A 16,698-nucleotide genomic window follows, 5' to 3' on the forward strand; every position below is an offset into this window, starting at 1 on the left:
AAAAAATGAAAATAGGGGTCGAGTTGTGGTTTTTTTAAAAATGGGTCGGGTAAAAAAAAGAAATGAGTCGTTTTAATCTGGTGTTGCCACGTGGCACTCCATCTAAAATAGAGTTATTTTTGTTTCAAAGTATGACAGTAGGACTATAAATAACCCAATAGTACGATGATAGGGGTATAAATAGACCAATATATAACGAGGGGCAGAGGTAACAAGATGCGCCATCCACCCCCCAAGTGGAGATGCGCCATTATTAGGTGCTACTAATTGTTAGCTAACGCATAATAATACGACTGAAAAGATAAGGAAAAAGGCAATTAGCCAAGGAAGAATTCAAATTAGCTTATTATGCCCAGAGTTTTTCTTCATTGAGTTATATCCTGTAGAAGATTGAAGAGCTCACAGGTACTGCTTTCCTCTCATATATATTATACTACATACACAAATTTCAAGCAAGTATTATTATTATTATGGGTCCATCGACGGTTCGCTTCTTGTCTGCATTTTCGGTATAATACGTTGTCGTTTTACCAACTAATTAAAAAGATAGAGTATGATTTGGAGTGTAGTAATTGAGAGCAAGAATTTCAATAACACTGTTTCAATATTCTTTGTAGGTAGATACAGGAATTAACTTGAGTCATACTGGGCATTGTCCTAATAAACTATTTCAGCAATGTGAAATGTTTCTCCACGATTAAACAAGCTTACCTCTATTTTATTTAGAGAATCATCAAAATATTTATATAACAATAATCCAACAATATTGAAAAGAGAATAGGACAAAGAAATGGAAATAAGGGAAGCTAAGAGAGAAAGAGAAGAAGGGCCAAGTAGAAAAGCACTTCTGATGGTGGATGAATTGTGCAGCCAAATGATGGCTATTTATAATTGTAATTGCATGTAAATTTGTTGTGCATGGCAAGAAAGTGGCTGATCAAGTTTGCCACTTAGCATAGCCTTCTAGAATGGCTTAGACACTTGTCCAAAGCCTTTAAAATATTTCCACATGGACTACTAATTTGTGGGGTTTGGCGTGAACTTACACTATGTTTGGATCATTCTTCTGCATCGTTTTGTAATGTATTGTATTGTATCGTATCGTTTTATGAATACAATGTTTGGATATATTGTATTGTTTGTTCTTGTTAAAAAATATTTTGCTGTTTGGTTTGATTGTATCGTACTGTATTGTAACTGATAAGTTTAGTAAAATACCCTCAATTGTTTAAATATTAAATTTATCAAAAATTATGCATAAAAATAATTTAAAAAACAAAACAGAAGAAGGCAAAACACCTTAAGAAAGTAGAACAAAGTAGCGAGACAGAAAAAGGCAAAACAAAGGAGCACAACTAATTAGAATTGAGTTAAAAGCAAATTAGGAGAAAAAATAAAACAGAAGGCGGCAGAAGTTCTGGAAAAAAATAAAGCAGATTATAGGTTGGAGATTTGGAGTTAAAATAGCAAAAAAGGTAAAGGGTAAAATAGAATTGTGGAGTAATAAGTAAGGCCATAATTGAAAAAAAAAGGAAACAATCCCACCACACCAAATTGGTTATTTCAAAAAAGGGGACTTTTCACTGTTCCGGAACAATAGATTTAACAATACAATACAACCAATTTTAATGAAACAATCAAAACAAACATTGTTTTGTGATAACAGTATAATACGATACAATGGGGAACAACCATCCAAACAAGCTGTTAGTTTTTGTTTCCCCCCCCAAATTGTTTAACAATATATATGGTTTAAGTCAAAGGTTATGGGTGTGGCTATGATCATATTCTATGCGTACCCAAAAGGGTCGGATTGGTGACAGGTGTCAATTTAAGTGTTTAAGATAAGTATTTTAAAATCAATGAATGTATATAAGCTTTTCTTTTTAATGACAATTAAGGAATTAAAACTTCTTTTTGTATTCCCTTGAGTTTGATAAAGATCATATTGTTCTGTGCCAGTTCAGATGCAGAGTCACTATAGTGTATTTGTTAGTTTGAACTGAGTGAAAGAAAGTTACCTTTTTATTTTTTTTATTTTAAACTTCTTTTTCTGGAAATTCCGTCTATATGAGCTTGCAAAGCATAGCCTGTTCCTACTCCCTATCCTGGATAAAAAAGGTGGTTGTGATAGATTGACGGCAAGTAATAAAATTAGTTTATGATGAATCCTTGCGGAACTGAATTGAGCAGAATGGATATAGAGGATTCGTCTAAACCGATTCCAACTGTGGGATTGACATGTAGTTGATAAATTGATTCTATATTTTCTTACATCTCCATGCCCAATATCACATATAGTACTTATTTGCTCCAACGACTTTCACCCGGTGAAGGGTGATTTTAGTCAGTAGACCTCAATTACCATGAAGTGTTAATCGCTGTAAGTTGGGGCAGAACTATGACAGAGAGAATTTCAGTAATTGAAATGATAAAATAGACAAAGGAAAAGAAGAGGAAGGTACTTTATTGCTGATTCTCAGCACAAAGGAGGTATTTGTAATATATAGTCCACGAGGATGGTATATATAGTTCAGGAGGATATTTTTTATGATTGGGAAGTTGAAAGGGTCAATCTATTGTTTGAGAAACTGAAACCTGTGTTGATTCAAGATGATGTGGTTGATTCATTGTTCTGGACAGCTAAGGCAGGTGGGAAGTTTTCAGTGAATTCATGCTTGGAGCAGCTGTCAAATCTGAATTCTACGGAATGAAGTACAGTGGACTTGGAAAATGTTATGGAGAACAAAAGCTCCACCAATGTGGTATATTTTGGATGAACTGGTTTACATTATGCATGCTTAACACAGGATAATCTGCTGAGAAGAGGATTCAGGTTATATAACAGGTGTTATTTTGTAAATCTTCAATAGAGACTGTGAATCACTTTTTCCTACACGACAATCAGATCTGGCGGATATGCGTATGCCTGGAAGCTTGAGAGAAACATTATGCAGCTGACAAGGCCAAAGACTAGGTTTGAGAACAATTCCCCTTTGTGTTTCAGGAACCATAGATGTTTTGATGGAGTAGGGGGTACTATAGCTTGTGATAAAAGTAGAAATGTCTTCAAAATCTTCATTTTTGGTATAAGTTGAGTCCTGTAAAGCGTAAACATGATAGATGGCATTCTTGATTATTGATTCCTTGCAGTCATAGAAGGAGTCAGACTAGTCCTCCGCTGTAGTCTTACCTGCACTATCTGGTGTAGTTTTATTAAGAAAATTACTTTGCTTATGGAAAAGAGAACCTAATGTTGTAAGTAGGTCTTAACCAAATCCCATGCAAGTGATTTTCTGAAAAAAAAGACCAGGTCTTAACTGCATCCTTTTCTAATACTACCTACAAATAACATCCATAGGAATTGCCGTTACACTTGGATATTAATCCAGCCACCAAAACTCCAAGTTTACTAACAATCAACTCTTTGTCATTGTTTACCTTCTTCTCTTCTAAACCCAGAAGTGCTCAGTTCATAAGACCATATCAGCGGATCTTCCATCTTGTAAATAAGGCATATCTGTCTAGGCAAAATTTTGGAAATGATACGGGGGGATTCCATCCACAAATGCAAAGTTTATGGGTGACTGATATTGCCCGTCACCATTTAGCTATTGCATTTATTTTTCTCGTTGCTTGTAACTTCAAATTTCCTTAGCCTCCCCGATCCACCAGGACTGTATCGGTCCGAACCAATAAAATCTACTTGTTTCCTCAACAAAACCCTCAGACAAGGGGATCTAAGCGTAGAGTTAAAAGTTACTACTCTTCTTAATTTTCTTTTATTTTTGGGTACAAGGAGAATTGTTTTGATGTGGGTGCAACAGAGATGTCAACATTTTACAGATACCATATAACTTTCGAAGAGTATAATATTCAAAATATGATATATTTATGAAAATGGTTTAAAATAGAAACTAGAAAGCTTAGGACAGAAGAAAAGTGAAGGCAATATAATCTTTTTGGAACAAGTAAAAGTTACTTTTTTTTTTTTTTGATAAAACTAACATTTTATTTCATCAAAAAACTGTCATTACATATCCAGATTAATGCTGACCATTAATCTCCTATTAACTATTTACATACATAACACTGATCTACACTACTTCATAGTGACTATATCTCGCCTAAGGAAAATTGTTTAAGCTCTCCAATTCCTTTTGCCATTTGGTCTTCTTTCTCCCTTGTATGTGTATATGCATAGCAATTTCCTTGCATACTTCATCCATGTTATATCTGCCTTTGTTGAATCTAATCGAGTTCCTTTCGCGCCAAATACAGTAAACTACCATCGCGAAAGTTGCTGTAGTCATTTCTGCTTTACAGTTCTTCCTACTTGCCAATCTGCTCATCCAATTCAGCTCATCTTGCCAGCTTCCTATCTGTCTTGTGATGCCAAGCCATTTCAATACTCTGTCCCATAGTTTGTGAGTTTTTGGACAGCCAAAGTATAGATGCTCAAAAGCTTCCATGTTGGTTGCACAGAACACACATTCTAATGGAGCTTGAATTCCAAATTTCATGAGTCTATCTACTGTTGCTAGCCTTTGATGAATAGCCAGCCATAGGTGAAATTTGAATCTAGGATGAATATGTGTATGTAAATGAATGCTTTTCCACATAACTTTTGGAAATTGAGGATGCATTTGAACATAAGCTCTATGGATTTGGAACTTGCCTTGCTTTACTAAGGTCTCCAATGTAGATATAAGGCTATTCTGTCCCGACCTCATCTGCTTCACATCCTCACTTGCCTCAATGATCTTCCTGATCACCCATGCTGCTGCTTTGGGTGTGTCCATTTCTGCAATGTCTTTGTTCTTTATATAATAATTGTGAGCCCATTTGATCCACAATGTATCTTTCTTCATAGCCAATGCCCGGAGATGTTTCAGTAGTGCTGCTTTATTCCATATCTTCATGTTTATAACATTCAAACCTCCTGTAGCTTTAGGCTGACATAACTTATCCCATGCAATCAAAGCTTTTCTTGAGCATTCTGTTGAGCCAGTCCACAAAAAGGTCCTACATATGATTTTTATCATCTTCATGATCTTTTTTGGCAACAAAAAAATTTGAGCCCAATATGTTTGTATTCCAAACAGCACAGATTTGATGAGTTGAATTCTCCCAGAATATGAAAGCAACCTGGCTGACCAGCATCTTACTCTTTCAGTTATCTTTTTTACCAGTGATAGACATTGGTGAATATTCAGCTTTCTTGGCGACAATGGAACCCCCAGGTACTTAAATGATAAAGAGCCCTCTGTATATCCAGTAAGCTCTATCAATTGCTCCTTTATGTGTTGTGCTATACCAGTAATATATATGGAACTCTTTTCTGCATTTGCTTGCAGCCCTGATGCAACTGAGAATCTATTAAAAGTTTCCTGTAATTTAGTAACTGAATTTATATCACCCCTGTAAAACATTAACAAATCGTCAGCAAAACATATGTGTGTTGCTCCCAGCTTCTTGCATTTAGGATAGTATTTGAACTCCTTTTGTATGGCCAGTTGGTTCATCTCCCTTTGTAAATATTCCATAGCAATCACAAAGAGATAAGGAGACATTGGATCTCTTTGCCTTATTCCTCTCTTAGCTGGGAAATGTTTGGCCAGTCCCCCATTTAGAACCAACGAGTAGGATTATGTTGTCACACATTCCATTATCCATAGGATGAATTTCTGAGGGAAGCCAAGATCAGTAAGCATGTACCTAATAAATTGCCAATCCAGTGAATCATAAGCTTTCCTTAAGTCTACCTTGAGAACACATCTTGGAGACAAGACTTTCCTATTATAGCCATTGAAGAGTTCATGTCTGAATAGGATATTATCAACAATACTCCTCCCTTCTATAAAAGCAGACTGTGCTTTCCCAATTATAAGCTCAATCACCTTTTTGATTCTTTTAGTCAGTATCTTAGCAATGATTTTGTATACAGTGGTGCAACAAGCAATAGGCCTATAGTCCTTCACTGTTGTAGGAGCTGGAACTTTAGGGATCAAAGTTATGGCTGTACAGTTCCATGCCTGCTTCATCTTGCCTGTTTGGAAAAAGAATAGCACATCATCATATATATCTTGTCTCACTTCCTGCCAATGCTTTGTGAAGAATTCTATTGGGAATCCATCGACTCCATGGGCTTTATCATTTGGCATGTCCTTCACTGCTTCATCTATTAATGGAATGTGTTGACATACAAGTTGTCTAGCACATGTATACACATGTACTACATCATAGCTAGCACATGTATATGAGTTGTATAGTAGGTGTAATACAAGTTGTGTAGCACATGTATACACATGTACTACATCATAGCTAGCACATGTATATGAGTTGTATAGTAGGTGTAATTAGGTGTATGACAACTAATAGATTAGGTGAATTAGTATTATAAATAGGCCTTGTAATCTTCTCTTCTAGATATGAAATATAGAACTTCTTTGGTTTTTAACATGGTATCAGAGCATTGACGTTTTTTCATCAGTTTGTTGTTGGGAATTTTTTTTTTCCCGTTCGAATTATTTTTGTTCAGAACAGTCTTTCGCTGCTTTGATTCTATTTCACTATTTTCGGCCATTTTTTGCCCCGGCCGCTTCTTTACAGATTTTTCTACTCACTATTCCGACCAAAGTGGTACTGTCAGAATTTTTTTTTCCTGACAACTTTCATTTTCCAAGATCACTGTTCCGGCACTGTTCACTGTTCAAATATTACTATTCACTGTTCATTGTACTGTTCAAAATATCACTGTTCGCTGTTCACTGCACTGTTCAAATTTCACTGCACTGTTCTTGACTATTTGATTCTGCTATTATTCGGGTGCAAGATGACTGAAACGAAACCTACCGTTGATGTCATTCCGGTTATGTCCAAAATTACGGAGAATAAGTTCATGGGTTCCAATTACATGGATTGGAGTAAGAAGATCCGTCTCTATTTGCGGAACATTGACAAAGAGAACCACTTGGTTGATGATCCACCCAAGGATGAGACTAAATCAGTCTGGTTAAAGGAGGATGCAAAATTGTTTCTCCAAATCAAGAATTCGATGCACAGTGAGGTAAATGATCTAGTTTCTCATTGTGATTATGTGAAGGATCTAATGGATTATTTAGATTTTTTGTACTCTGGCAAAGGAAACTTGTCTCGCATGTATGATGTGTGCCAGGCATTTTACCATCCATCCATGCAAGATCGCTCTCTCACCACTTACTTCTCAGAGTTTAAGAAGGTGTATGATGAGCTTAATGTTATATTGCCGTTTAGTCTAGATGTGAAGGTACAACAGGCTCAGCGTGAACAACTGGCGGTCATGAGTTTCCTTTCTGGTCTTTCTCCCGAATTTGAAGGGGCCAAATCGCAGATTTTATCTGGGACTGCTATCTCTTCCTTGAAAGAGGCCTTTACAAGAGTGTTGCGTACTGAAAAGTCTCATCCAGGTCCGACAGCCACAATCGATAGTGGTGCTCTGCTTAGCCGCGTCCAAAAGAATAGGAGTCATAGTAATCGCAATCGGAGTAGCGATAGTCGAGACCTAAAGCAAGGGGAAGTTGAATGTTTTTATTGTCATGAGCTCGGTCATACCATACGTTATTGTGTGAAGCTTCAGAATAAGAACAAAAGATCTCAGTATGCCAACATCGCCACTTCCGAGACTATTTCACCATCTCAGTCATCATCTCCTCCTATCAATACTATCCCCGAGTCAGGTAAAACCACTAAGTGTCTTCTCTCTTCGTCATCCAAATGGGTCATTGATTCTGGTGCCACAGATCATATGACAGGTAACTCTAAACTCTTTTCCACTTTTCAGTCACATACCCAATGTTCCACAGTTACTTTAGCCGATGGGTCTACCTCATATGTTTTAGGGTCTGGCACTGTTAACCCAACATCTTCTCTTTCCCTTAGTTTCGTCTTAAATTTGCCTGATTTTTCTTTCAATCTAATATCTGTCAGTAAACTTACTCGTACTCTAAATTGTTGTCTCATTTTTTCCCAATTATTGTCTTTTTCAGGATCTTACGACGAAGCAAATTATTGGTAAAGGTTCTGAGTCTGGGGGTCTCTATGTTCTTGAATCACAGGTGCCGAAATCCATTTCTTGTTCAACTGTGTTGTCTCCCTTTGATATACACTGTCGATTGGGTCATCCATCCTTGTCTAGTTTGAAGAAGTTATATCCTCAGTTTCAGAGTATTTCCTCTTTAGATTGTGAGTCATGTCAGTTTGTTAAACACCATCGCCTTCCTAAAGTTTCTAGAGTCAATAAACGGGTCGACTTACCTTTTGAGTTAGTTCACACCGATGTTTGGGGTCCATGTCCTATTATCTCTAAAACTGGTTTTAGATATTTTGTTACCTTTGTGGATGATCATTCTCGTGTTACTTGGTTATATTTAATGAAAAATCGTTCGGAGTTGTTTTCAATTTTTTGTGCTGAAATAAAAACTCATTTTAATGTTTCCGTTCGTAATTTAAGGAGTGACAATGCAAAAGAATATTTTTCGGATTTGTTTAAAGATTATATGGCTACAAATGGTATTCTACATCAATCTTCTTGTGTTGACACCCCTTCTCAAAATGGGGTTGCGGAACGAAAAAATAGACATCTTCTTGAAGTAGGCCGAGCACTCCTCTTTCAAATGAAAGTGCCAAAATGTTTTTGGGCTGATGCCGTCTCTACAGCTAGTTTTTTAGTAAATCGTATGCTATCTTTTGTACTTCATGGTAATATTCCTTACAACATTCTTTTTTCCTCCAAGCCATTATTTCCTATTGAACCCAAAATATTTGGTTGTACTTGTTTTGTTCGTGATGTTCGTCCACAGGTAACTAAATTAGATCCAAAGGCCCTTAAGTGTGTGTCCTTAGGGTACTCACGTCTTCAGAAAGGTTATCCGTGTCATTCTCCAGATCTCAAAAGGTACTTAGTGTTTGCCGATGTCACATTCCATGAAAATTATCCGTTCTTTTCTTCATATGTTTATAACAGTCCTGAGGAAGAAGATGATACTTTGGTCTACACTGTCACACATCCAGTTAGTTCTCCAACACCTCTTCCTCAGTCACCCGTTTCCCTCGATCGACCATCCGAGCAGCCACCTGTTCTTCGTGTGTATACCAGGCGACAACAAACCTCAGAACCCGATCCTTTACCTACTTCTGCTTCGTCGGTAGATCCAACCTCCTGTGTTTCAGATCCTAGTTTGGATCTTCCTATTGCCATTCGCAAAGGTACACGACAATGTACTTATCCTATTTCTTCTTTTGTGTCTTATGACCATTTGTCTACTTCTTCTAGCTCGTTTATTGCATCATTAGATTCTGCTAGGATACCTAAAACTGTTCGTGAAGCATTGTCCCACCTAGGTTGGCATGATGCAATGATAGAAGAGATGATGGCTTTAGATGAGAATGATACTTGGGAGTTGGCCGATCTGCCCACTAACAAAAAGGCTATTGGGTGCAAGTGGGTATTTGCTGTTAAGTTTAACTCCGATGGGACAGTAGCTCGCCTTAAGGCACGCCTTGTTGCAAAAGGGTATGCACAGACCTATGGAGTCGACTATTTGGATACTTTTTCCCCAGTCGCCAAGTTAGCTTCTGTTCGATTATTCATTTCCATGGCAGCTACTTATGATTGGCCTCTGCATCAACTTGATATAAAGAATGCTTTTCTACATGGAGATCTTCAGGAAGAAGTATATATGGAGCAACCACCTGAATTTGTTTCTCAGGGGGAGTGTGGAAAGGTATGTCGTCTTCGAAAATCTCTTTATGGGCTGAAACAGAGTCCCCGTGCTTGGTTTGGCAGATTTAGTGAGGCTATTCTAGAATATGGGATGAATAAAAGCAATTGCGATCATACGGTGTTTTATAAAAAGTCTGATAATGGTATTCTTTTATTGGTAGTATATGTTGATGACATCGTTGTTACTGGAAGTGATATTACAGGAATTTCAACTCTAAAGTCTTTCCTTCACACTCAATTTCAGACGAAAGATTTAGGGCAACTAAAGTATTTTTTGGAAGTTGAAGTTACACGGAGCAAGAAAGGCATCTTCTTGTCCCAAAGGAAATATACTCTTGACTTGTTAGCTGAAACTGGAAAGTTGGGATCTAAACCATGCAGCATGCCAATGGTTCCTAACACACAACTCGTGAAAGAAGACGGTGAGTTATTCGAAGATCCAGAGAAATATAGGAGATTGGTTGGGAAACTGAACTATCTTACAGTAACTCGTCCCGATATCGCATACTCTGTCAGCATTGTGAGTCAGTTTATGTCTTCCCCAACAATCAGGCATTGGGCGGCTCTGGAGCAGATTCTTTGTTATCTAAAGGGATTTCCAGGACGGGGTCTAGTATATAAGAATAATGAACACACTAACATTGAGTGTTTCACAGATGCAGATTGGGCAGGGTCAAAAGCCGATAGGAGATCCACGACAGGATATTGCGTTTTTGTTGGTGGAAACTTGATTTCGTGGAAGAGTAAGAAACAAAATGTCGTATCTCGATCTAGTGCGGAAGCAGAATATAGAGCTATGGAACAATCTGTGTGTGAGGTTGTATGGGTACATCAACTATTAAGTGAAGTTGGCTTCCAAACTACATTGCCAGCAAAGTTGTGGTGTGATAATCAAGCTGCTCTTCATATCTCCTCTAATCCTGTATTTCACGAAAGGACTAAGCACATTGAAATAGATTGTCACTTTGTTCGTGAAAAGATTCAACAAAAGCTCATCTCTACAGGTCATGTTAGAACTGGAGATCAATTGAGAGACATTTTCACAAAAGCTTTGAATGGAGCTCGAGTTGAATATATCTGTAACAAGTTGGGCATGATCAATATATATGCTCCAACTTGAGGGGGAGTGTTGACATACAAGTTGTCTAGCACATGTATACACATGTACTACATCATAGCTAGCACATGTATATGAGTTGTATAGTAGGTGTAATACAAGTTGTGTAGCACATGTATACACATGTACTACATCATAGCTAGCACATGTATATGAGTTGTATAGTAGGTGTAATTAGGTGTATGACAACTAATAGATTAGGTGAATTAGTATTATAAATAGGCCTTGTAATCTTCTCTTCTAGATATGAAATATAGAACTTCTTTGGTTTCTAACACCTATTATAGCCATTGAAGAGTTCATGACTGAATAGGATATTATCAACAATACTCCTCCCTTCTATAAAAGCAGACGGTGCTTTCCCAATTATAAGCTCAATCACCTTTTTGATTCTTTTAGTCAGTATCTTAGCAATGATTTTGTATACAGTGGTGCAACAAGCAATAGGCCTATAGTCCTTCACTGTTGTAGGAGCTGGAACTTTAGGGATCAAAGTTATGGCTGTACAGTTCCATGCCTGCTTCATCTTGCCTGTTTGGAAAAAGAATAGCACATCATCATATATATCTTGTCTCACTTCCTGCCAATGCTTTGTGAAGAATTCTATTGGGAATCCATCGACTCCATGGGCTTTATCATTTGGCATGTCCTTCACTGCTTCATCTATTTCTGCATATGTGATATCCTGAATTAGGTCTTGTTGTTGTTGCATTGAGAGGCACTCTCCTTCTTTGATGAATTTGGTATTAGGACATGACTTTAGACCTGTGGCTTTTCCCATAAGCTGTTTGAAAAAGCTAGTGAATTCTTTTTCTACAGCTTTAGGGTCAGTGATCTTAACTCCCAATTCATTATATACAGAGGTAATTGTGTTCTTGCTTGCTCTGATCTTCAGTTGTGCATAGAAGTACTTGGAGTTTGAATCCCCATGATCAATCCAATTAACTCTAGCCTTCTGTCTTAGTATTTTCTCCTCTATGATGCTCCATTTCTCTAGATCCCGTAGTGTTTGCTTTTCCTGATCCATCCATACTTGGTTGAAAGGATCAAGTATCAAATTGGCCTGTGTACACTCCAGTTTCTGTCTAATCTGGATCAATCTCTGTTCATAACTTGCCATCTCCTTGTTCAACCCTCTAGTCTCATCTTTCAACTTTTGTAACTTCAACCAGATACCAGACATAGGATCATTTTCCATCTTCTACTTCCAAATTCTTTCTACAGTAGGCTTAAACTCCTTGTGTTCCATTGTTACCATGTACAACTTGAATGGCTTGGGATATATAGTATTCCTTCTCCATATTTGGACCAAGATTGGTGAGTGATCTGACACTCTAGGTTCTAAGCAATCAGCTTCCACATGCCCATAATCTTTAGTCCATTCAAAATTGCCAAAAGCCCAATCAATCTTACTGTATACTCTATCATTTGCACTTTGCTTATTACACCAAGTAAAGAAACATCCCTTAGTCCTCAATGGGGTCAGTTGCATATTATCTATACAATCCTTGAACTCCTGAACCTCATTCATAGTGACTGGTTGTCCTAATCTATCATCTGTGGTTAGGACATTGTTGAAATCACCACGTATGAGCCAGGGGATTTGAGTCTGCCCCCCTAGCTGTTGCAGATCATTCCATAGACTAGCCCTTTCTTGCAATTTGTTTCTAGCATACACTACAGTCCAACATAATTTTGTATCGAGTCACTGGTTCCATCACTAGACGATGAATGAATTGCTCATGGACTTGAATTATGTTTACTGTCAAATGTGTTCTCCATAACAGCCATATTCTCCCATTCTCAGCCTTAGTATAGTTATAACAATAACCTCAATCCTTAGCTACCTTATACAAGATATTTGTTGCCTTTTTTTCTTTTACTCTAGTTTCTAGACATCCTAGGATATCTATCTTATTCTTTTGCAGAAAGATTCTCAGTTCCTTCTGTTTATGGGGCTTGTTCAGCCCTCTTATGTTCCAAGTGCTGATAATCATGGTGGTTTTTGTATAGGATCAGAGTTATTCACCCCTCCCTGGACACCACATTCTTCCAATATTGAAAATCTATTGGAAGTGCTAGCCTCATCATTTATCACCTGCTGAACACCTGCAGGATTCTGTCTTTCACTGTTTTCCTTCCTTTTATCATCAAGCTCCTTTGGTCTGGTTTATCTACTGAGGTCTGCTTGTCTTTGTCAAGTGGAGGTTGTACTTCATTCTCCTCTCCAATCCCCTCCTCTTGTTCCTGCTGTTCTTTTGGCTTCTATTCCCGAATAACTTTTCTCCCTCTGCCTCTATTCCTTCTTTTTGGGGCCTTGAATTCAGCATCTTCATTCTGTTTAGTTGAATTCCAGCATTCAAAGCTATCATGACCAAAATGTAAACATTCATTACAGAATTTTGGCCTCCATTCATACACTATTTCCTGTTGTCTAGTACCTGTAGGAGTTTGAATCTCAATAGTCTCCACTAGTGGCTTTGTGATGCCAACTTTCACAAGTACTCTGGCATAGGAAATTTTGTTCAAATCTGCGGTAAATTTATCAGTGTACAATGGTAAACCTACAGCACTAGCCACCTTGCTTAATGCATCAGCAGTCCAATACCCAGCTGATAGGCTAGGTAAGTGAATCCACAAGGGGATAGTAGTGATACACTTAGGATCAAAGTGGAAATCTCTCTCCCAGTTCTGCAAAATAAATGGCTTGTTATGATATGAGTAAGGCCCAACTTGCATGATTGCGTCTCTTTCCTCCACTGTTGTGAATCGAAACACATAATATCCTTCTTGGTGATACAGGATCTGAGGTCTATTGACAAAATCCCAGACTGATTCAACATAGCTCTCCATAGATTTCTCATACGGAGTATCCCTAAGTACATACCCAATTAGAGCAATCGCCCAGTGTTCCTTTAGCTCGCTTACATCTTCTTCCTCTATTTGAATGACAATCTTACCGTCTCTATGACTTGGTGGAATATACTCTAGCCTCATCCCCATCTGTGAGTTCCGGTTCTGTTGTCTTAGCTCCTTTGCATGCATGACCTTCCCTATCTCTGCTTTGGCTGTGATATCTGGAGATGGAGATGGTTTTGAAGATCCGGCTTCAGAAAATTGCAATCGTTTTGGACTGGTTGGCAATTGATCTTTGGATTTTTGAGCTTCCTTTGCAGTAATAGCAATTTTACTGTTCCATTGAGTACCGTTCCCCTCTTCATCCTCACTTAGCTCCTTTTCCTCTTGAATTGGTTGGAAACTAGGTGGTAGACAACTTCCAAATGTTAACGGAGTGAAATTCTGCATTCTTAAGGTCACAGGAGTTATAGCAGCAGTCACCGGCGCTGCTTGTTTGCGTCTCCTTGCCATCGATGGTGCACGCTAGCCTCCCTTGGCTTATCGTGCGCCGAGAGCATTCCCTACTTTTTTCCTTTCCTATGCAAAAAAAATCCTCTTTGTTAAAGGTTCAGAATTAAAAGTTACTTTGATTTATCAAAAGAAAGAATAAGAAAATAATCTTTTTTGGAACCAGGAACTATTACAAGAGATAGTACATGTGGGCAACACTGTAGACAAACCATGACAGTTTAGCATGATTACTAACATCTACTAAGACATATCCTACATAAAGTAATGAACAAAAAGTTAAGATCCATCCTCATAAAGTACTGTTCACATTCTTAAACGACAGAGTCCTTGCATGCACATTTATGGTGCAAGGAGCATATAAAGTAAGAAAGAGAGAATGTTGGCAGAGAGAGAGAGAGAGAGAGAGAATGTTGGCAGCAGCTATGTGCACATGAAGGAAAGTAAAAGGCCTGTGTTTAGGTAAAAGACATGGATGATGATGTTTCTTTCCTTGATACACTGGAAGAGTGAAGACAACTTAAAAATATATGAAACATTAAATTGAACTTATAAACAATATGTTTTCTTTTTTCTGCTCTATTTCTATTCTCTACTTATTAAGAGGAGCCTTTGGAATTGCTTCTTTAACAACTATACAACAGGAGTTTCTCACATGCAATACATACTGCTTGCCTCCAATGAACTGTGCATGCAGAGGTCTTCACTTGCACAGATGGTCTCAAACAACAGGGAAAGATAGTTTGCAAATTCAAAGCTCCACTCAGATGGATATTCCATTTGACGACACTACTGGCATGTTGACCATCACAAAGAGAAAACTGAAACATTAACCATCAATATGGGGTGCTGGTCCATAATTTCTTCAGCTGGGGTTTTTCCTATCATGCGTCTGTTTCAAGTATCTTTTGTTGGCTAGGAAACAATACTGCATAGGAGCTAGAGAAAAACTTTGTGAAATGATCATTGAATGTGTTGGTGGATGGGGAAAAACATAGAGTTTGGATGGGAAAAAATATAGAGTTTTTAAGGATTAACTGATTAAGAGATGCAAATAGCAGATATGTGATGGGTTCATGCAAAATCTTTTTGTTTTGCGAGGGAGCAAAAACTAGTTATACATGAAGATGTTTCCAGCTGTTTGGTTAGTCTCAAAATGCTTTGCAAAGGACAGCCTGCTTGTGGCCGTTGAAGTAGTATAGCTACGTTTTCACTTTGTAAAGGGGCAGTCAACTCCTTTGTGTCAGTAAATGAAAACCTCTATAATTGTTTATGAAAAGGAAAAGATAAAAAGATCCAAACTTTAGCACCCAAGGGCGTGACCTAGTGGTTAATGCAGTGGGTTGAGAATCATGAGGCCTCGGTTCAAATCCCAACGGAGGCAAAAGCACTAGGTGATTTTTTTCTCTGTGTCCAAGCCTTAGTCAACAGAGTTATCCGATACCTGCGCTGGTGGGAGATAGCAGTACCCCGTGAAATTAGTCGAGGTGCACAAGCTAGCCCGGATGCCATGGTTAATCCCAAAAAAGAAAAAAAGAAAAGAAGATCTACACTCAGATTCTCTTTTGAAATACAACATACTTTGACATCCTGTGTGGCTAGTGAAACGAAGTATATAAATTTAATTTGGAGAAAGGATCATGTTGAGCTCTTTAGGAGGCGGGAAGAAAGTTTCACAAAAGATACCATCCTATCAATCTTGTCAAAGTGCAGAAGGACTACAATTGGTTAATAGATAAACTTTATTGGCACTTTACCATGTATGCAAATTGCAAAATTCTGATGCTCGTGATATGCCAACATGTACTAAAAACTTCATCACTTCAAATAGATGTAATTGTTCGAATCCAAAATTGTGGAGCTTTGTGGAAATGTAACTGTTTAAATGAAAATAAGAATACATTGATATGTACCTGAGCTGTAGAGCCTCGTGGTCACCCTCTAGGCATCTTAACCGATTGAAGCGTCCCTTGAGCTGTAGAGACGCATGGTCGCCCTCTAGGTCTCTTCTGATTGAAGTGTACACTGTAGAGAGGCGTGGTCGCCCTTTCGATCTCTTAACTGAACACCCAATGTTTGTTACATGTGGCTTTTTGAGAATATATCTGCTGTGACAATGCATGATTAGATGATTAAAGCAGTGAAGTGAATTTCAACCAGATATGAAATATATGTATATATGGAATCACCAGAATGATTTAATTCATATTTAGTGCCTAAGTTTTCTGGTATGTACTATAATCCACATGTAATATTTGTTAAAAATCACAATCTTTAAGTTCTAGAGTGCAAAGGAAGTCTAAACTTAGCAGACCTATAGAGAATTTGAAGGGGGATGACTATTCTTCCAGTGTAAAGTCTATCAAATTGATACGGTAGGTGGTCCTTGGTTCATGTGTGATGTGTTGTTTTGTAAAACAGATAATGTCACTTCGGAGTTCTCTCCATTTTT

General features: G+C 37.8%; 1 long non-coding RNA gene across 15 annotated transcripts in view; it reads left to right on the plus strand.

Annotated features, from left to right (window-relative positions):
* The first annotated feature begins 203 nt into the window (after positions 1-203).
* Positions 204-16,698, plus strand: part of LOC142164691 (uncharacterized) — a 30,924-nt gene continuing 14,429 nt past the window's right edge. For 9 of the 15 annotated variants that reach the window (XR_012695577.1, XR_012695579.1, XR_012695583.1 and 6 more), the window contains exon 1: positions 204-405. This is a non-coding gene — a long non-coding RNA (uncharacterized LOC142164691). Of the gene's footprint in view, positions 406-5,176; positions 5,244-16,698 lie in introns of all 15 variants that reach the window. The other 6 variants (XR_012695574.1, XR_012695587.1, XR_012695578.1 and 3 more) reach the window with 2 other exon arrangements.

The sequence above is a fragment of the Nicotiana tabacum genome, chromosome 10, assembly GCF_000715075.1.
Source record: "Nicotiana tabacum cultivar K326 chromosome 10, ASM71507v2, whole genome shotgun sequence".
Classification (NCBI taxonomy): Eukaryota; Viridiplantae; Streptophyta; class Magnoliopsida; order Solanales; family Solanaceae; genus Nicotiana; species Nicotiana tabacum.